The sequence below is a fragment of the Pogona vitticeps genome, chromosome 5 (genome assembly GCF_051106095.1).
Source record: "Pogona vitticeps strain Pit_001003342236 chromosome 5, PviZW2.1, whole genome shotgun sequence".
NCBI classification, from domain to species: domain Eukaryota; kingdom Metazoa; phylum Chordata; class Lepidosauria; order Squamata; family Agamidae; genus Pogona; species Pogona vitticeps.
The window spans coordinates 59,698,999-59,723,027 of NC_135787.1; the positions used below are offsets into that span (position 1 = coordinate 59,698,999).

Here is a 24,029-nt window from a genome sequence, read left to right on the forward strand (position 1 = left end):
TTTTTCTTTTCTTTTTTTTTAACTTTAAGGATAACATGGTCTCTTTGCTTTAGTGGCATAGTCAGTGGATAAATAGGGGCCAAGTGTGCTATCAACTGTCTGGCTAGCAAAGTGTATCTGGCTGCGGAACCAGACGTTTGGAGTTCTATTCCCCACTGTGCCTCCTCTGAAATAGAATCACCATGTGTGGCTTTGGACAAACTGCACAGTCCTAGGGCGCATCCAGAAGAAGTGACTGGTAAACCACTTATGAGTATTCTCTACTTGGAAAATCTTGAAAAGAGGCCCGTAAGTTAGAATTAACTTGACAGCACATGATCAAGTACATAATCAACATCAATTTTTAGCTAGCACTGAGAGCTGTGTTCTGGAACAGATCTAGATAAAACTAGAACATAAAGGATGGATGAAATTGAGTAGAAGGTGGTGGTATGACAGGTTTACAACTGGAAAACCTCCACAATCATAGTTAAGGTGATACTTTGAAGTTGCCATTGGGTTTTGGGAATGCCTGCTCTGAATGAAAGAAACAGGAAATTGCAAGGAGCTCCTCTTTCTGCTAGAAGAGGGATCATTTTATTAGAAAATGAGGGTTTAGAAATAAGGGTCGTCATCAGTATCTAAATTTTAGAAGAATTACAGTACAATTAAGTGGGGTCATTTTTTTGACAGAAGGTGCAGTTAGAAGAAGATTCAAGTTAAGGACCAGGAATTCTCCCTGTGTTCTTTACAGCTCAGGCCATCTTCTTGGGATTGATGTCTTCCTGCCTATTTATTCTCGTAAGCCCTCTATTGTTTCATGAATACTGAATGTCTAATGCTATATTACTGTTATTTTAAAGAAAAGTCTTTTAATTAACTAGCCAATGCAGTAGGGTCATGAAAATAATCCTTGCTTCACCTTCCAGCTTAGGTCTGTGGTTGGCTTTTGTTCCAATGCAAGTTTCTAAAAGCATTTTTCAAAACAGGCTCTCCATGGGATAATGGAAACGAGTAGTTTTCAGTTGTGTGACTGTCCTGTGAAGGTGCTGAGTATAGTAGGAAATTGATCCTCTGGAGGTAGCATGGATGGTAGGAGACTAGTAGAAAAAGGGTGACACTTCGCCCCACCCCCTAGTGCAATAAATTCTATAATGTGGTGAAGTCTATGTGAAAGTGCGTTGTGATTATTGGCTCTGTGTAAAGCTGCATTTTCCAACCTTGTGGGCTCAGATAATCTTGAGCTATATTCTGAAGAAACTCTGACCATTCCCTGTGATGGCTAGAGCTTCTGGGTGTTGTACTGCAAAAATACCTTGGTGCTATAGATGGAAGCCAATAGTGCATGCAGTCTTTTTTTGAAGGCATGTGGATACCTCCCTGTGTAGGGAAAGGAATGCACACACACACACACATGTGTTCTCTGCAGAGAGAGCATAGCAATGACCCATGATGTTAAATGAGTAAAGACATTATTAATATTTCATTTATAATTTAATTTCAAAAATATTAGAGAAGAAAGTGAAATTTAATATGGTAAATTTTAACTGTGGGGGGAAATCAGCTGTAAATTCAGTTTTCTCTTCTTGACCAAGACTTTACATTAACACGAAACATATATTGTAAATGCAAACCTGAAGTCCTATTTCAAGCCATCGTGATTCAGCTGCATTTTTAATGCCCATTCTCAAAATAAAATTTTCTTGTTTATTGTGTTTTAATTATGTGATATTTTTATAGTACATCCTTGCACGTATTATATGAACAGTGCTCAAGATTTGTGTGCCCTCGTTTATTTTTTTTTTATTGGCATGCAGAGTGGCCTATGAAAATAATTGCTTGGCATTTTAAAATTTAACTATGGAGTGAAGGAAATTATATGAAATGATTCTTTCTATAAAAGATAATGTGGCAAATGCAGCTTTGCCATGCATTATTGTGGATGCAAAATATACACTTCTGAAAACATCAGGACAAAAAAGCAGACAGGCAAGGACACAGAGAATCAATCTGTCCCAAAAGCCGCCTAGAGTGCTCATTCTGAGCAGATAGGCAGGGTATAAAATAAATAAATAAATAAATAAATAAATAAATAAATAAATAAATAAATAAATAAATAAATAAATAAATAAAAGCAGGTGACAGTATGTGAAAAAGAAAAAAAAACATTAAAAGCTCACCAAAATGCATACATACCTTTAATAGAATAATACAAAGTACTGTAAATTAAAGAAATAATAATAATCGTATGCTGTCAAGTCAATTTTGACTTATGGCAACCCTTTTCAGGGTTTTCCAAATTGAGAATATTCAGAAGTGGTTTACAATTCCCTTATTCTGGAAGTATTCTGTGACTCTGCAGCTTGCCCAAGGCCATGCAGGCTGGGTTTACTACTGGAGACACAGTGGGGAATAGAAGTCCTAATCTCTTGCTCCACAGCTGGAGACCTAAACCACTAAGCTATCCAGCAAATTTAAAAAATCAGACATGGAAAGCATGCACGCACGCGTGCACACGCATGCATGTGTGTGTATGCACATGTGTGTGCGTGCATGCGCGTGCATGCAAAGAAAATAGCAAAATTTAAAAAGACACACAGAGACCCCCCCTCTCCAAAAGAAAACAAGCAAACAAAGATGGGGGGTCATAGATTATTCTGTCCACCACCACTTGGCTACTTGTCTTTAATCCAGTAGACAGTAGCAAAAAATGATCAAAGAAAGAAAGGAGCAAAACAGCAAAAGGTCAAAGGGGGAGATCTCTAAGAAATGAGATGGGTTCAAACATTATTCCAGGGAGGCACACTGGCACAAGAGGCCTGTGACGCAAAAGACAGGCAGCAAAAGCATTGGATGGGGGGGAGTCTTCTCACTGAATCCCAGGCCCTTCTAAAGATTGAACATTTCCCCTCTGGCCCTGCCCTAGACATTCTGATTGGCTGTTGATAGTCCATGTGTTTGCAATAGTCACTGTGATGATATTGGCTGAAAATTTATAAGGTAATTTGACATATAAAGGGTGAATTAAAACTTACACACAAAATTTGAAACATGAAATAAAACAAAACTTTCAAGTTCTCTTTAATTAATATGAATTGTTTGTATTTCAGAAGCTCTGTTTTGGGAATCAGTGAAAGAAAACAAAATTGATAAAATATTGTGTTTCATGTTTTTCCTTTTTTAAAAAAACAGGAAAGATTCCAGCCCTGTTGTGGTGTTTTATTATAAAAATGATATCTTATTTGCATCTTCTACTAATTTGCATGGATCAAATGAGTATACAGATTTTTTAAAAAGATATATATTAGTCATGCATTTGACAAAAGCCAACCAAATTAATATCAGTCCTCATGTACTATAGCTACTAGCCCCAAATCCAGATTGCAAGTGCATGTGCATTACATTCTCTTCTAAAAGCAGTTATTGCACCTACTGTAGGAGGAAATGAATTCATATTGTAAAGGAAAATTCAGACAAACTGAAATCTCCGATTGCTCAATTCCTGTTTTCACCTCTGTTCCTGTTTATTCACTATTTAACAGGCCAGCATTACATTACAAAGACCTTCAGATATTTGTAATTCTGTGCTGTAAAGCCTATGTTTTACAACTGACAGCTATTGCACATCATGGTTGGTGTGGCAGAAAGCACAGGGGCAAACATGGGTATCAGGAACCAGGGCACAAATAGGAATTCATATGTACAAACAGGGATTTACACACATTTGCTCATTCAAACACATCCACATTCACATACACACACATACTGAGGCAGACAGGTAGAGAAATTAGAAATGTTGCTGCCTGCTGCTGCTTTCTTCTGTGCCTGTGTTCAAAGCTGGGTAGTTGGCTTATTTACTTGTATTCATTTTTCCCCAACTCACACTCAGTCAGTCACAATGAGTGTGATTCATCCCTAATGGATAGGTTTTAACTGCTCTTGTTATTTTCTACCCATTTATTCTGCTCGAGTCACTACTTGCTTCCACTCACTCATGTATCCTGCCCCAGCCATAACTCTTATTATTTTCTACCTCTGGACCCTATCCCAATCTCTACCCATTTCTGCTAGTTGCTGCTACCCCCGACACCAGTCTCCACCCCACACTCTCTAGTAGAATGTGTCCCATATGGATCGTTAAAAGAGGTGTTCTCTCCCCTGCCACAGAATGGCCAAGAAAATCTCTCAGTGACAGGAGATTTTTCTCTTTTACACAAAAAATATGAGGCAAACAACCCTCACCTGACAGTAATTAAAACTTTATTTTTTTAACCAATGAACTTGGTTCACAGTCCCCTGAAACTTTGGGCACATACAGAAGACCACTTACATTTAAAGGCAAATAAGCATGATTATATCCTGCTCTGAAGGTGTCCTTCTTCAGGTGATTCCAAGACGCAATCTCTGTCTCAGAGGAGAGTCAACTGGAAGTAGCCCACGCTTGAGGTGAAGCAATGTCCTAATTGCCTTGTTGCTCCAGCTCCCATTGCTCCTTAGAAGGACTGTGATATCTTTTCTCTGTCCTAGGTTCCTCCCTTAAGTTCAGAGTACTTCTCTGAACTAAAATAGATATAAATAGGTGTGGTTTTTTCATATCTGATACAGCAGTGCATAAGTGAGCATGGCCATTTACTGGAGACCAAGAAGCAGGATTCTTCTAGGTTTTTCTAACACTTCAGTAATATGTTAGAGACAGGTTACAGTAGTCTACAGTAGTCCCCCTGCGAGATTCAGCCTGCCATATGCAAGCCATTAGTCTGCTTTTTTAGCTTGTCTCAATTATTGCGTTGTGAAAAGTCACGGTTTCATGAACTGTTTCATGAAGTGCTCTTTTCCTTCTGTTAATATAGCTTAAATGCCCAATTTTCTTTTATTTTGCGAAGTTTATTTTGAAGAGCACTGATAATCAGAGAAATGAATTTAATTGGCTTCTAAATGACTAAGAACAAGCTTAACCTCAAAGATTACTGAAGCTTGCTCAGGTCTCCAAATTCTATCCTGTTTTCTTCCTCTGTATGAATTGAGATTGCACTGTATAGTACATAAGTGATTTTCCAAGGCTTTTTAAAAGGAAGCATGTATTAATATTTTAAACTGAAGTAATTGCTTCTTGCTTAGCAATGATTTTCATTTATGAGTGTTTATCCGAGGCAAATGGAAAGTATGGTTAATCTAAGTTAAAAATGGATTCTTTAAATAGCTCTAATTACATTCTCTTTATATTTGCACGTTTTAGACACTTAAGATTTAATCGGTAGCAATTCTAACAAACCCTAATGTTTATTAGCTGGTTTTAAATTATTGTTGTAGATGGAGTTGACTGAGAAAATAAATTATGATTTGGCTAGTGTAATACTCAGTAAATAAAAAAGGGACCAACAGTAAAAAAAGAAAAAGAAATTATATGTATTTTTCCTTTTTCCAATTAAAAAGACAAATAGATAGACTTAAAGAAAGGAACCCACTTTCATTATGTCCTTTTACAGAATTTCAGTGCTTGTGCACTTGCTTTAAAAAAAATAGAGTTACATTTTGAAATTTTATATTTTGGTTAAGAAAGAGACTACAGATGTACAAACCTCATCTCTAACAAAACACTTCTAGGACTACGTAATTATTCTTACTTGTACAGAAGAACTGTATAGATTATATTAGTGATATGTTATATAAGAGTAATCCTGGCTCTAACGGAATAAATGGATGTCATAGTACTTTACTGAAAGCCAGTCTGAAGTCCACCTATAAGAAGAAAATAAGGAGAATAATTTTATTCTGCATATTGTTGGGGTGAATGGGGATGAAGATCATTAAAATGCTAAACTTTCTCAGATATTCACTCTAACAATTATCCCAGAGCTATTAAATTGCAACCTATGCATCCCTGAGTGGGAATCATTCCCATTAATCTCACTGGGATTTACACCTGAAGAAACCCATATAGCAGCCTCGAACCTGGAAGCAGATGCAATACTGCTGAAAATCATGGAAATGCAATAGTTGGAGATCTTAAAATTTTACCTGGTTTGAAGACTGTTGGCATCTGATCAATTTCTGCTGTGGCTATGCTATTGGAAATTGACTTACGGTGAGGTTTTTTTTTTTTTAACTTTGAGATACAGACAATCAGAGAAAAGGTGTATAATTAATCATGCCTTCTAACACAAAATGCCTCCAATATCTTACAGTTCCACAGAGTTCACATTTCTGTTCAAAGTTTTACACACGTCTATAATCACTTCTGCCAAAACACATAAAATAATTCAACTTAGAAAAGAGCCAAGTCCAATCTCAATGAAATTCACTCTCAAAAGTGTAAGAAGTACTTGAAAATACAACATATATAAAAACTTATGATAACAGTCATAAGAATAATGAAGTAGTAATCCTCAACTGGCTTAATATGGGTTTCATGCTGCAGTACTGTGAGGACTGACACCTATTACATAAAATTTTGCATAGATATTTGATTAATATTACTCTGAGTTAATGGGAAAACAGGACCTTTAATGAGCAGCGAAATTTAAAACAGGAAGTTATAGGACAGCTGTAGAAAACAAGTATGTGGGTGGCTGAATTTAAGATAGGAAACCAGTGTATAATATTAGATGACATAAAAACTGATTGACAACAATGTGAAAAGTAAAGTAAACAGTTATCCTAGAAACTTGGTCTCTGAACAGATATACCTATATTTTCCATTTCCCCAAGACATTTTTCAGCAAAGGGTCTCTGTATCCTAGGATGAGTTTCCTCATATTATAAGATTGAACAACACTGTCTGAAGAGCAGTCATGGAGCCTGTGGGAAGTACAGATATTTAAACCAAGAGTATATAAAAGCAGTTAGCTTTCTGATTAAAACAAGTTCAGTTCTTCATTTTTGCTTGTGACTCCCATCAGCCTTCACTTGTGACTCCCATCAACCTTAATCAGCTTAAATATTGCTAAAAAATGACAGAAGTTACATCCCAGCAGTATCTGGAGCTGCACTTTGACTATCCCTGAACAAGAAAACAATTGAACATCAAGGTACTTTTAATTTTTCAATTGATGTTACCCAATCCATTAGTTGATTTAGAATAATGGATCTACTGTATGTTTGTTTTCACCTTCCTTCCAGACTGAAGCCCCAAAGGGATTCAGAAATGTCAGGGCACTCCAAACTTTTAGTGCTCTAAATAAACTATATGATTGCCCTGTAAATGGCTTTTTAGAGACGTGATTTAACCAAAGACGATTTCTCTTTAGTGAAATGAGGTAGAGGGTGGGGTGGCATACTGCAAATTTTCTCACACAAAGCAAATCATTTACTTTCCATGTGTGGTGGAATTAGCCTCCATCTAAACTTCATTGTTAGGGACGTGGTGGTGCTGCGGGCTAAACCACAGAAGCCTGTGCTGCAGGGTCAGAAGACCAAGCAGTCGTAAGATCAAATCCACACGACGGAGTGAGCGCCCGTTGCTTGTCCCAGCTCCCACCAACCTAGCGGTTCGAAAGCATTCAAATGCAAGTAGATAAATAGGGACCACCTCGGTGGGAAGGTAATAGCGTTCCGTGTCTAAGTCGCACTGGCCATGTGACCACGGAAGATTGTCTTCAGACAAAAACGCTGTCTCTATGGCTTGGAAACAGGGATGAGCACTGCCCCCTAGAGTCGAACATGACTGGACAAAAATTGTCAAGGGGAAACTTTACCTTTACCTAAACTTCATTGCTACTGGCAGTGACAAGAGAAAAGTTGGCTCGGTGATGCTCCTGAGCATGTCTGTCAGTGTCTCTCCGCCCTTCTTCTGAGGCACTTCCCATCACATGTTCGTGTCTACTCCCATGGTAGACGGTAGCAGCTGGGGCTACTGGCAGACCAGAGGACGTCATCTATAGGCACTACTCAATACCTCACCAATCAGGTGACTGAAGCTTAAATGAGAAACGGGGGGGGGGGAGCCAAATGCCCACAGCCAATGAGATTGTTAAATTGCAAGAAAAGAAATGATCAGAATAACTTTTCATTTTCACAATTGTTCCCTTTTTAAAATCTTATGGGAGGAGGCATCTATTTATTTTGAAATTGCTTTGGGGTTTTGTTTGGTTTTTTATTTCATTTTTTTATTTCTCTCTTTCTAGGCATTTCTCACATTTCTCCCCATATCTGCTTCAAACCTTTGCTTTGCAAGGAGAACCAAATCAGCATGTATGCCCCAGTCTCCCTTTCTTCTAAAATGATTTCTGCTAAAGCAGAGACATGTGAGTTCAAATGAATTATATGAGTTTCTGAGGTGAACTTAGACTAATGCTTCTCTTTATTTCTGCATGGATCTCCCCACACACAGCCCTCTGTCAGCTTCTCACTGTTAATTTATTTTAGTTTGCCCTTTCTAGACAATAGTTTCCTGCTGTGTAGCAGAGAAATGTGGGTGCAGAGAAGGGTACCAGCGTGAAATCTAATTGGCTCCCCCTTACTGTGACCCCTTGTGTCTGTCTACATTAACTGCCCCAACTCCAATAGGCACCAATCACAATTGCCTTTAGGACAACACAAATGATTAAGGTTTTGATAGGCCACTTGCTCCCACAGTGGGAAAAATTATAAAAGTATTTATTATATGTTTTCTGATCCTTAGAAAACAGAGGACCAAATGCCCACATTCATATTGGATAGTACAATAATCTAATACATTAAAATATCCCTTGTGAGCTGGAAACAGCCAGCTTCTTGCCATATGAAGTGCTGTGAACTTGAGAATTACGTTAAATTTGCTGCGACAGAAAAATGGTATCTTTGTTTTACCAATCTAAGACTAAACTATAGAAATGAATGTGGTGTTTGAATTTTAGTCATAGTGCTGTATGTTAAATAAATCATCATCAGGCTCTTTTAAAGGGCAAGTGAAAAATAGTCTTCTAAATTATTTATGTTTTAAATTGTAGTGTTCATAGAAGCCACCTTTCTTCTTCTGTTTACACTGCCAAATCCACCTAAACCTTATGTAAACTGAGACATTCAGAAATGGATGCTAAAATGCAGACAGAACATTGTAAACCCTTATGAAAAGATGATGCTGTGTAGAGTTTATTTTGTCTGCTTGCCATATTCCACTGAACCCTGGACATAACTGTATGTAATGGGGTTTGAATCTGGTCTCTGTCGACAGCAGCCAACATCATATGCAAAAGCAATAACCAATTGTTATCTTTGCTCATTGCTAGTTATTTCTTTCTTTTAAAGATGGTTTTAGCATGACGGTGGGTCACAAGGTACAAAATTAATTAAGGTCAAGTCCCAATGAGTTGTGCAGTTTACTTTGGTGAGGGTGAAGGGCAAAGATTCCCACTGCATCCTCCTTCATACGTATATTTGTATAATATCATTGTAATGGTTAAGTAAAATTGAACCTTAATTTCTGTCTTGGTAAAAGCTATGAAAAGGAAAATGCTGCATAGTTTTAATATTCCCTTAGATCATCTTTGCCCGTTTGGAAGACTTTTGTCTGATGCTTCTCTCAACATGGGCAGTTCCACATAAGTTAAAATAAATTCTAATCACTAACAACCTCAGCAGTAAGAGAGATATTACACATATTGTCATTATAGTTGTGATGTGAATCTTTTTCACATGCTAAATTAACATTCTGGAGCAAACTAGACTTAAAAATTGAGAATACGCCCTTTGTGTGGAAGACTGGACAAATAGGGCAGTCATTGGTCAGATGACCAATCAATTGGACCTGGTGATAAATGTTTGTCATTCTCTTTCGATGGCTTGATATGACTTGTGACTTTCAGCAGAGTGGCAATATTTACAAAACCAGCAATATCTCAATACAGTCAAGTTATAGAATCAGTTCAGAAAAAGAAGCCTACATTTTTTTTTGTTTATAAATATTCATTGTCAGCTAATAAATCTGACATACAGGTTCTTAGAGATGAATGGAATGGGAAAATGGACCACTGTATATTGCCTAATCAATGGATGCCAGCATTAAATATCTGAAGCATGTACAGATTATGTTTACAGTTTAAGTTTGGAGAGAAGTTGCTGTGACAGATGGCCTCGAACCTCAGTTCGGAGGTTCATGCTAGATCGTCAGACTGGCACCACAGGTGCTGCACATTCCCTTACCCCACCCCACCCCAGCCATATTCCCCACTCACCAGCCAGTGCATGCTGATCTTCTCCTCCTCTTTAGGTATTTGACCTCTCCCGGGAGGAGCATGTGTTTCCCTGCATCACCTCCTCCAGCAGCAACCCACTCAAAGGCAGAGCTGCAGGAATCCCTGCCCCACCTTATCATCTGAGCAGACAGCTGCTGGAGGAGGTGGTGGAGAGAAGCACACATTCCTACCAGAACTGGTCAAATACCCAAAGAGGAAAAGAGCAGCTCACACCGGCTGATGTGACAACTGCATATAGATAATTTTTTAGATATCTGAAAGCCTGTTATAGAAATTTATGTAAAAATAGTATTCCACTTTTCTTGTCCTTTCTTTTCTTTTTATTTCTTTACATTAATGATAACATTGGCTGAAATTCTGCTGCTTTGTTATTGTTGTTTAGTCGTTTAGTTGTGTCCGACTCTTTGTGACCCCATGGAGCCGAGCATACCAGGCCCTTCTGCTGCTTAGTGTCATGATAATTTGATGATTCAGCTACTCCATAAGCTCCATTGATGCATATGGGCCTGTTCTACTGCAGCTTATTACACTAAGCAATAGGTTTTCAGCTATTATGTATCAAGTTTTATTTTATCATCTTCTCAACTGTTCTGTTATTTATGGCCAGTTTTTCAAATTTCATCCAAAAAAAAATCCATTAGAATTTTAAAAAACTAACTCACTTATCTTTGCAATGAACAATAATTTACAAATGTGATGAGTGTTAATTATGCCAAAAATGGAGGCATGTCTGAATCATGACTGTCTAGCAGGATAGTGTTATTTTAAAAATGTGGGATTTGATGAAAATGTTAGGCAAAGCAGGGCAGTGGTTAAGTGTATTAGGGACTCTTGTGAAAAACTGCAACTTCTAATAAGATTGTGCTCACTTTCTGTAACTTTCAGAAGATATATTATTTGTTCAAGGCTATTAACACTAATTTGTCTAATTATTACACTGTTTCCCCATCTTCATATTATTGCTACCTTCAAAGAAAATAAGAACTTGTTTCCAAGAGGAACACAAATGCTAGTAACATCAAGTTCATTTCATTGTTCTGGAGGTCTGTTGTACCAGCACAGAGGTGACATTCCTCACTTGATAAGGAGCATGAAGTTCAGCTCTCTGGGGAAAAAGATGGAAAATGAAAATCATAATAGCTCTTATTTCTCAATGTAAAGATACATTCCTTCTTAAATTACAGGATCTGCTTACAGTTCTACTTTCACATTTTCAAATATGTATGTTCATATTGTCTTGCCCTCAACAGCCCTGCTCAGCTCTTGTAAACTCAAGCCATCTTGCATTTGATCTGCTGTTCCCAGCAATATTGTTTTCAACTGTTCCCAGCAATATTGTCTTTTCTAGCAAATCTTGTCTTTTAACAATGTGCCCAAAGTAGGACAGCTTCAGTTTCATTGTTTTTGCTTCCAGAGATAGTTCAGGCTTTATTTGATATAGGACCTACTTGCTTGTCCTTCTGACAGTTCAAGGCATCCACAAAGCTCTCTTCCAGCACCATATTTCAAACACATCAGTTTTCTCGTTGCCAGCTTTCTTCACCGTCTAGCTTTCACATCTGTACATAAAAATTAGGAATACAATGATGTGTAAATTATCTTGGTGTTGGTCTCCAGTGACACATACTTTCGTTTGATAATCTTTTCTAATTCCTTCGTTGCTGCCCTTTGCAGTCCCAATCTTCTTCTGATTCCTTGGTTTCAGTCTCCATTTGGACGGATGATTGAACCAAAGTACAGTATTACAAAATCTTGGAAAATTTAAAATTCTTTATTGCCCACATTAAAGTTGTGTGATTGTTCCGTAGCCATGATTTTTGTCTTCGTAAGGTTCAGCTGCAATCCTGCTTTGGCACTTTCTTCTTTCACTTGCATCAGAAGTTGTTTCAGGTAAGGTGATGTCATCTGCATATTTTAAAGTATTGATGTTTCTTCCACCAATTTTCACTCTTCCTTCAGAATCTAGTCCAGCTTTCCACATGATATGTTCTGCATAAAATGCACCCTTGTCTGACACCTTTACCTATAGAAATCTATGTATGTCTCTCCATATTTTGTGCATATAGCTTCTTGTCCACAATATAGGTCATGCACCAGGACATCAAGTGCTGCAGCACACCCATTTCCTTCAGAACAATCAGTAGCTTCTTATAAGCCACACAGTCAAAAGCTTTGCTGTAGTCTGTAAAGTATAGACTGATCTTCTTCGGAAATTTTTTGCTGCACTTCAGTAATCAGCGGATACTGATTTTGTGTGCCTCTGTCTTTTCAAAATATATCCTGAATATCAGGCACTTCTTGATCCATATGGTAAAAGCCTTTCTTGCAACATCGTAAACATTGCTTTGCTTGCAGGGGACATTAGAGGAATGGCCCTATAGTTACTGTGCTCCTTGGTATTTCCTTTCTTGGAGATAGGAATGTATAATGAATGTTTTCAGTCTGTACACCATTGTTTTGTTTTCCATATAATATAAATATATGCCTACCATAAAGAAAAATGAAATTGCAAGGTGCAATCTTTGCATGCCCATATATGAGCCTTTAAGGTAAAGGTAGAGTTTCCCTTTGACAATTTGTCCAGTCGTGTCCGACTCTAGGGGGCGGTGCTCATCTCCGTTTCCAACCCATAGAGCTAGCGTTTGTCCGAAGACAATCTTCTATGGTCACGTGGCCAGCACAACTAGACACGGAATGCCATTACCTTCCCACCTTGGCGGCACCTATTTATCTACTCGCATTTTGCATTTTGCATGCTTTCAAACCGCTAGGTTGGCGGGAGTGGGGGCTCACTCCATTGCGTGGATTCAATCTTACAACTGCAGGTCTTCGGACCTTGCAGCACAGAGGCTTCTGCGGTTTAACCCGCAGCCCACCACGTCCCCATACATGAGCGATTACTTCATAGCAATTAGCTACATCATTGATAGAAATATATGGATGAGGTTTAAATCTTTGTGAACCTGGATCTCACTCTGAATCTTTCCCCCCATTATCAATATTAGACAAAATTATTATATTAACTAATCTTACAAGTTTGATATTAAACAATCAAATGAAATGTTTTAGTATATAATGCTTAGCACCTCTCATGTATATTTTTATTTCACTTGACCATTTATTTGATTGGTATCTCATGTAATCCCTCCAAAACAGGGAGTCCAAGGCAGCATGCATTATAATTAAAAAACAACTTTTAAATTACATTAGCAATATTTAACCATAATTAAATGAGTTAAATTAAAATGCAATGCAGTTAGAACCATTTAAATAAAACACCTCAATTAAAAATAATAATGATACTTAACACAAGAAAAATAATCAAGTACATGCCAGGAATATACAATCCCATGTTATCTGATTGATATTATTCTGCCTGATATTACATTATAGACCCTAACTACTTGTTCTGTGTCTCACTTCAGTGTCAGAGCCATACAGTTTCTTCAGAGTTTGTCATACCAGAGAAAAACACTGCCTAATTGAAAATATCCTATTTCATTTTAATTCCCTCAGTGTTTACAATGATTAGTTGTTCAGTTTCTTGCTTTGCTGTTTTGAGTTTATCTTGATTCATGCTTCCCACATTCTCAAAATACTGTCAGGATTATAGCAGACCTCAGAGGAAATGGATGCCAGAAGAGGGTGGCCGATGATATCACTATCCTGATAATCAGAGTGCTTCCTAACAAGCTCTGTGTCGATTTTCTTTAACTGACAGCCCTGTAAATGTGTTCAACTGAAACATACGCCAATCCCAACCATGCTAGCACTGGCTGTCCAAAGTTTCAGAAAGCTGTCTTTCCCAATGCAAGCTGGAGATGCCAGGGATTATCTTCTGCACACAAAACATGTGCTACAAGCCTTGTTTACACTGAGTACACTTATGCAATATTAGGACAGTCCAAGGTTGTATCTCATTTTGCATAACATAATGTCTAATGCCAACTAATCTTAAATGGACTGCTGCAGCACTGTGGTCAATATTCATGACAAAAGAAAAGCTGTTCGGCAAGTGTAAGGGTGTGACCATCTAGCAGGGAAAATACACTTTGATCTGCTCTGAGTCACTTTTTTTCAGATTGGGTTTTCCTGGGTGACATCATTCAGCCATCAAACCACTTGCCAGAATCAGCAGGCCAGGAGCAGAGGCAAAAGGCTGTGTTTGCACAGCAGAAGCTGGCTTTCACATAGTGCCATTCAGCAATATCCATCTTTTTTAAAACTTACTTTTCCTGAAGTGACCTACTAATGTTCCAGCATTGCCTTGAAATCCTTTAAAATAACACTTTTTTTTTTTGCAAACAACAAGCATTTGTTTGAGGGAAACTGACACTCCCACAAATACTCCTTTTTCTTTGGATCAGGCAATCACACAGGGCAGACAGTAGAAAAGAGTGATCTCCACCTGATTGGAGCAAATTTGAACCGCCCCTACCAGCTGAACAAAAAAAGATGATTGCCTACTATTAAAATGAAATAATTTCACAAAGGTTTCCGTACATTGAGTTTTACACCATGTAGTCACTGCATTTTAATTCAAATTCATCTGTGCCTAATCGGTTGCAAATTATAAATGGTGAATGTAGTCACACACATCCATAGTCTACAGTCAGTAAACAATAACCAGGTACATTATACCTAGAAGACAGTGGAAGGGGTTGCCATAAGGTGGATCCAATTTGACCAAATATTGTCATCATTCTTGCTATTACTTTTGGTGTTGTTGTTGCTGCTGTTGTAACAAAAATCAAAATCTGAAATATATTGGTCAAACTGCATTGCATAGTTATTCGTATAGAAAAGTGATAACATCACCAGCAGTAAAAGAGTTTTGGTTCTTAAAGATTTCCTCCTTCTGTCCTTCAGCTTGTCCAACTTATGAGTAATCCTTTTCATTTAAGTCCAGGTTTGTGCAACATATATCAGTAGTGGCAATATACATTTATTGTAAACTAACCTTAATTTTAGGGGTTTTTTTAAAAAATAGATATTTGTTGTTGTTTAGTCGTTAAGTCATGTCCGACTCTTCGTGACCCCATGGACCAAAGCATGCCAGTCTCTCTTGTCTTCCACTGCCTCCTGGAGTTGGGTCAAATTCATGTTGGTAGCTTCAGTGACACTGTCCAACCATCTCATCCTCTGTCGTCCCCTTCTCCTCTTGCCTTCACACTTTCCCAACATCAGGGACTTTTCCAGGGAGTCTTCTCTTCTCATGAGATGGCCAAAGTATTGGAGCCTCAGTTTCAGAATCTGTCCTTCCAGTGAGCACTCCGGTTTCCTTGAAAATGGATAGGTTTGTTCTCTTTGCAGTCCAGGGGATTTGCAAGAGTCTCCTCCAGCACCACAATTCAAAAGCATCAATTCTTTGGTGGTCAGCCTTTTTTATGGTCCAGCTCTCGTTTCCATACATCACTACTGGAAAAACCATAGCTTTCACTATTCGGACCTCAGCTTCAGGATCTGTCCTTCCAGTGAGCACTCTGGGTTGATTTCCTTCAAAATGGATATGTTTGTTCTCTTTGCGGTCCAGGGGACTCTCAAGAGCCTCCTCCAGCACCACAGTTCAAAAGCATCAATTCTTCGGCGCTCAGCCTTCTTTAGATTTTACTTGTTTATAAATACAAAAATATTAAAGATAGTGAATGAATAAAACTATGAATTTGAGTCCATTGACCTAAAAAAAAGCATTTCTAAGCACGGAGGTACCTTATTTTATGAGCAAAAAAAAAAAATCAAAAATCTGGCAACATCTTTTCTTGGAACGTGGCCTGCCACTTTTAAGGCTATATCACTTTTAAGGCTATATCCTCTACATCCTCTATGTATTCATTTACTCTGGTATGTTTTCTCAACTATAGCGACTGTAATTCTTTTCTTCTTCAGTAGTAGATTACTGTTTTCTCACTGACGACATATTCAGGCACTATGGGTGACAGGATCAGATCATTCAAAATGAGTTTTTCCATTGGCATCAAATGTTTGGGTCAAAGAGTTGGATGTAGATTTGATATCTCACTTGGTGGACCAAATACTACTTAGGCAAGTTTAACTGCTCTTATTCCACCAACTCTGTCATTACAAAAAAAGGAAAAATGAGATTTTAAGTATCAAAGAACTAGTAAGGCAAGTTCAAAAGCAAGAGAAACCCATTAACACATTGATTTTTGGCATTAATTATTATTTTCTGGACACTATCAGAAAAGTATGCACTTACCATACGATTTGATTATCCATGACATCAATTTTGAGAAAGGAATAGAAATTAAAATGTAATTTGTGTGTTTTCCTGTAATTATTTTTGTACTCTTCTCATCTACGTAGCATTACTATTGTGAGCAACGCTATTCTTTTTTAAAATCACAAGTACTACAAATTGCTTGAAATAGCATAGCTGCTTTTAAGTAAACAATGTGCTTTCTTTCCAAATTAATATTTCATTTAGCAATGCAACATGTCAAAATTATTCAACTTTTAGAAATGTATCACTAAAAGGTTGAGGAAAAGGAACAATTTATCTCAGAGTACAATGGTCCTGGATGTTTTATTACTGTCCATCATTTCTGGAGTTTCATTCTCAGAAAAGCAGTGTTGGATGTGTTGTTTTCAACTTATTCCTCTGAAACATTTAATATATTGAAAAAAAATGTACATTTTTTGACATAGTTGGCAGGCTCTGGTCAGGAATGACTTAAAATCAACTAAGCATGGAAACCCTATTTGCCTAGGGAAATCGTGGTACTTTTAAAGAAAGTAAACTGATATTTAATAACGCAGTGCTTTCCACTGTATATTTTCTATTTTCTAAGAGTTGATCTTCCCCGTTTTGATGAGATTTTCAGAAAAGAATATTAGGATGGAATTTTTACTGTAACTTTAAAAGAAGGTACAAATCCATAGTTGATGGCATTATCTGTTTATTAGTAACACCATGATCATAGCAAGGTTGTGCCCAGAATTGAGGGCAAGGATGAATTTTTTGGTGACATACCTTCCCATTCAGTCCATAAGCAGCCCTGTTCACAGCCATGGTTTTACTTCTTGTTTTAAAGACCTGTGGACATTTTTTTAATTTTTCAATATGTTTATTCTTTCATTTATTTGCTTGCTTACATAGCTTTGCAGGCCAGTATTCAGTGATCAAGCTGCCTGGATAGCTAAGTAAGTTGGTTACTTGACTGTAGGGCCAGAGTCAGGAGCTTGATTGTGCACTCTGCTGCTAGGAGAAGAATCAACCTGTGTGTCTTTGGGCAAGCTACGGGGTCCCATGGCATCCCCACAAAAAGTCCACTGGAAAACCACTTCAGAGTATGTTATACCTAAAAAACGCTGAGAAGGCTTGCCATAAGTCAGAATCAATTTGGTGGCGGTGGTTATTGTTCATATTGTTCAAGGATACCCTCCTAACGTGGCTCACATCATACAAGACCAAACCAACTTACAAAGTTTAGCAGAATGTATAATAGGAAACCGTAAACCTTTCTAGAACATTTATTAGATTGTTAAAACACTGAGCACTACATATGGTAATTAGAAACAACTTAAATAAGAGAAACAGGAGTCAAGAGACAAGTCCAGAGCTTATCCAAATATTAGCTAAAATCAACTTGAAACAAGTAGACCTTCAAGGCCTCTTGTTAAAAGGAGGGGGGCAGAACAACAGTCCATGGCTTGCTTAGCAGTAGTCTGCAAAGCCAAAAGCGAAAAACAAAGCAAAACAGACATATGAGGCCAATCTGAAGACCAGAGCAGGTTCATAAGAACACAGAAGGTCTTTCAAATAAACTGGTCTCAAATAGTAGGGATTTAGAAATTCCCATCAACTTTCAGGAGAGCTTACTTGATGAAGTGTTGCACTAGAACTCAGGAGACCTGGATTCAAATCCCTGCTTGCTCCTTGAAACTCACTTGAGTGTTGGTGATGGTGAAGCAGTCCTTGAACATTTCATATATCTTGAAAACCCTATTAGGGTCACCATTAACATCACTTCAAACTGAGCCTGGAAATGAATCAGCAACCAATAATGCTATAGGTGTTTATAAGCTGCTCTTGGTTGGCCTCTACCAGCATCAAGACTGCTATATTTTGTGGTAAATATATCAGCTGGAAAACATTGGAAATCTAGTTTGCATGTTTTAAAAATGTGTAAATATGGCAGGGTCTGCTTTCTCTTGGTAGAGTCACAATTGAAAAAATCACCCTAAGCTAATAAAATATAAAATGCCATCATCTCTACCTCTATAGATAGCCTCAGAACTTTAGCCCAAATCAAAAGATGACTTCTGCAGTCAGTTAGAAAACATGGAACCCAGAACAGCAATGCTGTTAAAGTGGACTAGTTATAACCCAGTACCATCTGTGTTCCAAAATTTCAGCTGGTCCAGAACGCTGGGATCAGACAGCTGACCAAGTCTGTCTCTGGAAAACAGTTGTATTCCTTGTTATCAAACCCTATATTACTTAAGATGAAGATATGTAAAAGGTCAGTGTCCCCTTTACATGCCTTTCTGAGTTTTGAGATCTTGACCCTTCTCTCCCTTAGAGGCATATTTGTTGTGAGAAAGGGCTTTTTCAGGGTTCTAGAATGGCATGTTTTTCTTTGTTGTTCTTATCACAGCAGGCAAAGACTTTTCTCTTCAACAAGCCTGAGATGTTCTGAGTCAATTCAGTATTCTACTTCAGTCACTAAATACTATTCTTTAAAAATCCAACACTTCAGTTTGGGGTTTCATAAGAGTTTAAAACTCACCTTGATATTACACTTTAAAACTTGCTTCGATATTAAAGAAATTCAGGTGTCTTAGTGAAATTGATTTCATGTTCAATGAAATGTGTTCTGTACTGAGGTCTGCACACTAAAGCATCAATTTTGATTAGAAACATTTTGTCTTTCAAACATATTTATTTACTTGTTTTACATTGAATTAATGTGTGTCACTTCATCCTTAGTGGAGAACGCTCGGTACCTAGAAGCCCAAGAACTGGAATGGGAATAGGGGGATGGAGAAAACTCAGTAAAGTGTCTATTGTCAAAGAGAGAGTCTGAGAGTCTGTTAACTTTAAAAGATTTCTTAACTCCAGCATGAGAATTGGAGAAGGCCTTTTTCTTGTTCAGATTTCCACAATTTGGGCAAAACACAGCTTCTCAAAACAAGTCTATTTCCCCCTTTCTGAAGAAAAACACACATAAGCACCAAAAACACGTCAAACTGACTGATGAAAAAGACACAATCAATCAAATGATTAAAAATCCATTCAACAAGCCAGGCAGCTATCATAGTTTAGCCATGCAATCTGTATAAAAATAATTATTCCAAATGAGAAATGAAAAAAGTATCTCATGGACAAAGAAATAAGTTTCTTGGTATCAAATTCTCCCACACAAGGAGGCATGCAAGGATGTATATCATTAAATGAATGATTGAGGGAAAGGATGTGGCCTTACTGCCTTCAGATCAACTCTTTTATATAACTCTGAAGAAGAGAATGATTCTTTAACATCACACGGTTTCTGGCATAGCAAATAATTCTGCCTACTGTGTAGGTGGAGCAGTAAGTCCCTCAAATATGTACATATTTTGATACCATGAGGATGCTGTGCTTGGACAATTCATGGAATCAGTGGGCAATGGGAAAAAGAAGCTGCCATCATAACCCTTTTAGGTCTAAACTGAGATGGCAAAACATCCTTCTGTCTGAAGATTGATCATTATGAGATCCCTATACATGTTTATCACTGCAAAACACAGACAAATAATTATATGAAGTTAATTTTGTTGTCACAAAAAAGGTTTCTCACAAACTTCCACAATGAAACAACATTCTTAATTTTAAAAATAATACATTTGTAACAGGCCTGTGAGTTTCTGTTAACCATGTCATCATATTATAGCTCCTTATTTATTTTCTTTATTTTTAATTGTGAATAACTATGCAGAGTATAAGTAGTGGAATAAATTCTGTTCAATGCAGAACACCTACTTTTACTGTATATTACTGGTATATAAGATAAAATTTAAAGCCTCAAAAAACCCTCTTGTAAATTTTTTTACATTCACAATACCAGACAAATAGATCAGTATGAACCTCACATAGTGATACAGAGATTTAATCCACAATTACACAGTGAATCAATGGCAGAAGTTGAAACCAAGTTTGAAACCAAGAATCTCATGTCTAAATCCTATTTTCTGTCTACTAGACAAATGGTATTAAAATAAATAAATAAATAAATCCCTCTGTTGCACTGGGTGTATGCTGAATTTAAAATCTTTGGGACATATTGTTTTTGATTGCACAAAACGCGTCCACCATTTTGGTAATAGTATGCTTCATGCTGTTCAATTCACAGCTGTTGAGTTGTACAATACTCTGCAGCAGCTATGTTTGCATTGTTTGCTTGTCTGAGTCTGATGAATCTGTCTAGAACATCTATTTGAGATCCATTCAACTTGAGGAAATTGCTTATTGTGCCTTTCTTGTCACTAATGTGTCTGCAAAGCACAATATCATAGCTTTTCTTTCCACTATGTCTGCCAAAAGATTGGTTTGGCATCAAAAGATTGATGACAATTTCTGAATACAGATGTGTTTGCATCTTATCTGTGTGATGCTGCTGTAATGCACTGTTGAGTACTGTCAACTGAGTACTGAGTCTCAGCTAGAAATCATGAATTAGACACAGGTCAAGAAATAAGCATAGATATGGGAAACATTCGTGATGAGAACATGAAAATTAAAATATTCATACAAAATCCAACTGTGAATCATATTGAAATGCTTCAATTGTGTGGACTTGCATTGTCTCTACGTCCCCACAATTGATAATTATTCACTGTAGCACTGACTTATTCAAGGTTCTTAACCTGGACCAATATTCCATGTCTCCCTGGGCAGAAAATCCAAAATGCTAATACTCAGTGATAATTGTATTTATCTGTTTTATATATTTTATCTTGTCTGTGAGCTTTTTATATGAGAGCAGTTGATATAAAGCCAATTAAAACAGTAACAAAATCATATAGAAAAATTAAACAATTTTATAACAAGTTCTTCAATACTAATAAAAAGGCTGTCTCCTAGACACAAAAATAAAACAAGTGACATGCAAACCTCCCTATGAAGCACTTCATAAAGTTGGGGTACCATATCTGAAAAGATCCAACCTCAGGTCACCACCCTGGTTACTATTTGCCTCACCTGTCAAGGCAGGGAAACCTGAAGAAAGTCATTCAAGGAAGTTCATCAATCCTGGAGGTAGGCAATGTTTAAGATTTTGAATGTGAAAAAAGCACTTCAGAATTGTGCCCAGAAACAGAATGAAAACTTTTAAGATTCTTGAAAGACGATAACAAGGATGTGATGTTAGCATAGATAACCATGGCTATGTTGTTTCTGTCTAATGAAGCTTATCTCAGACAACTGGTTTACCAATAGACACATGGCCAAATTAGATGCTAACTTTATTCACTAGAATGCTCCATAGATTTATCCGTGTTGCTGGGAAGAAGCTGAGAAGAATGACATGTTCTGATCACAGAACACAACAATTCTATGGAAAATGTTCAAGACAACCATACATATACTTGCCATTTTCAGTAACATCTACAGCTTTATGATACTCTGCTAATGTTAAAGACTGCAAATGATGCAAAGCTTCTGGGCTACATTCAATTGATAATTCCAAGTAGAGCAGACCCACTAAAACATTTGTTTAAGTATATCCCACTAAATCAATAGGAGTCCTCTAGCACGGAGGAAGAACTGATTGGTTCAAAATTTGGAAAGGAGTACGACAAGGCTTTATATTGTCTCCCTGCTTCTTTAACTTATATGGAGAATGCATCATGCAAAAGGCAGGACTGGATGAATCCCAAATCAGAATTAAGATTGCCGGAAGAAATATCAACAACCTCAGATATGCAGATGATACCACTCTGATGGCAGAAAGTGAGGAGGAATTAAAGAACCACTTAATGAGAGTGAAAGAGGAAAGTGCAAAAAATGGTCTGAAGCTCAACATAAAAAAACTAAGATCATGGCCACTGGTCCCATCACCTCCTGGGAAAAAGAAGGGGAAGATATGGAGGCAGTTACAGATTTTACCTTCTTGGGCTTCATGATCACTGCAGATGGTGACAGCAGCCACGAAATTAAAAGACGCTTGCTTCTTGGGAGGAAAGCAATGACAAACCTAGACAGCATCTTAAAAAGCAGAGACATCACCTTGCTGACAAAGGTCCGCATAGTGAAAGCTATGGTTTTTCCAGTAGTGATGTATGGAAGCAAGAGCTGGACCATAAAGAAGGCTGACCACCAAAGAATTGATGCTTTTGAATTGTGGTGCTGGAGGAAACTCTTGCGAATCCCCCGGACTGCAAAGAGAACAAACCTATCCATTTTCAAGGAAACCGGAGTGCTCACTGGAAGGACAGATCCTGAAGCTGAGGCTCTAATTCTTTGGCCATCTCATGAGAAGAGAAGAATCCCTGGAAAAGACCCTGATGTTGGGAAAGTGTGAAGGCAAGAGAAGAAGGGGACGACAGAGGATGAGATAGTTGGACAGTGTCACTGAAGCTACCAACATGAATTTGACCCAACTCCAGGAGGCAATGGAAAACAGGAGGGCCTGGCGTGCTCTGGTCCATGGGGTTATGAAGAGTCAGACACGACTTAACAACTAAACAAAAACAACAAGTACGGACTAGCAAATGGAGTGACTGCTTTAGTCACTTGAATTTGCCCTACATTTTTAATCTTCTTGTAGGAATAATAGACTAACAAAAAGGACATTTTATATGAACAAATCACTTCCTGTCAAATGATTTTCTAAACACTAATTGATTTGCCTGGGCCTTAAAATATTCTCCGAATGGTTTTGTGCTCTGTTTTTTAACATGCATGGGGCATAACTGGCAGATTTGTTTTATTCAGTGTTCTACAAACGCACAATCTGGAGATAGAAGTATATTCTTTTAACCGTCTTATTTTTATGCCGGTTATTAGTTAATGTGGCTTTTGCTGTATTAGAAAATGTCTTTACAATGTGAACATTAAAAGGTACATAGTGTGAACAGATAAAGGATGTATCGTGAATCATAGAAAAGGGGAAAATTTCAAGGAGAGTTCTGAAAACTGCTTGATGTTAAGCAGATATATTGTCTTTAAGGTTAAGCCATAGGGAGCTAAAGTTTTAAGTCTATTTCTAGAAGGGTTTTTATTTCTCTTTTATCCTCATCATCTGTGGTAGATGTACAGTTTCTACAGATAAGTCTTAAGGTTGCAAGTGGGTGAAATTAAATTTAGTAGGTTAAGGATGTGACACATTCTTTGATCCAGCTTCTTGGTGAGATAACACAATTTACGAGCTGAAGAATAAACATACAGCAGGTCAGCTCTGTACATTGTGTATTAGTCTCTATATGTTGGTATTCTGTGGCAGATAAAGATGCAAGTAGAGTATATTCAGTGGCTGCATTTGAGATTCCTTGCAGGCAGATAGCATGTCTCATTCTTCTAAGTGACCACAGGTAGCGTGGAAGATCCTTTTAGACAGTGAAAGGTAGAATTGATGGCAGGTGATTTTATTTGGCTTTAAAACAACATGTAGACATTAGGATGTTGTCTAAAAGATATCATTATAAGTTTTGCCCTGTGGAGTGTTTTTTAAAATTTATAGCAATAAGTAGCTCTATTTGTCAGCTCTATTTAAAACCTATTGAAGCAAGATGAAACTAAATCTGAAAGCAAATTAGATTTACTTGCTGGGTTGGATTTTTATTTTCTTTTTAGATTGCATTGAGTCTTTGAATTCAAAAAGTATCAACTTATTCTAACAGCACAGTCTTATGCATATTAATTCTTAGGTAAGTATGTAG

At 37.4% G+C, this 24,029-nt stretch overlaps 1 protein-coding gene and 1 long non-coding RNA gene across 5 annotated transcripts in view; one reads left to right on the forward strand and one right to left on the reverse strand.

Moving 5' to 3' along the window:
• TENM3 (teneurin transmembrane protein 3) overlaps positions 1 to 24,029 on the forward strand; it is a 1,852,170-nt gene that overhangs the window by 1,119,314 nt on the left and 708,827 nt on the right. The window lies entirely within an intron of this gene.
• The window catches only part of LOC144589400 (uncharacterized), a 103,471-nt gene continuing 79,442 nt past the window's right edge, over positions 1 to 24,029 (reverse strand). Inside the window, exon 2 of the long non-coding RNA XR_013545485.1 lies at positions 1 to 24,029. This exon is cut by the window's right edge and continues 10,927 nt beyond it. This is a non-coding gene — a long non-coding RNA (uncharacterized LOC144589400).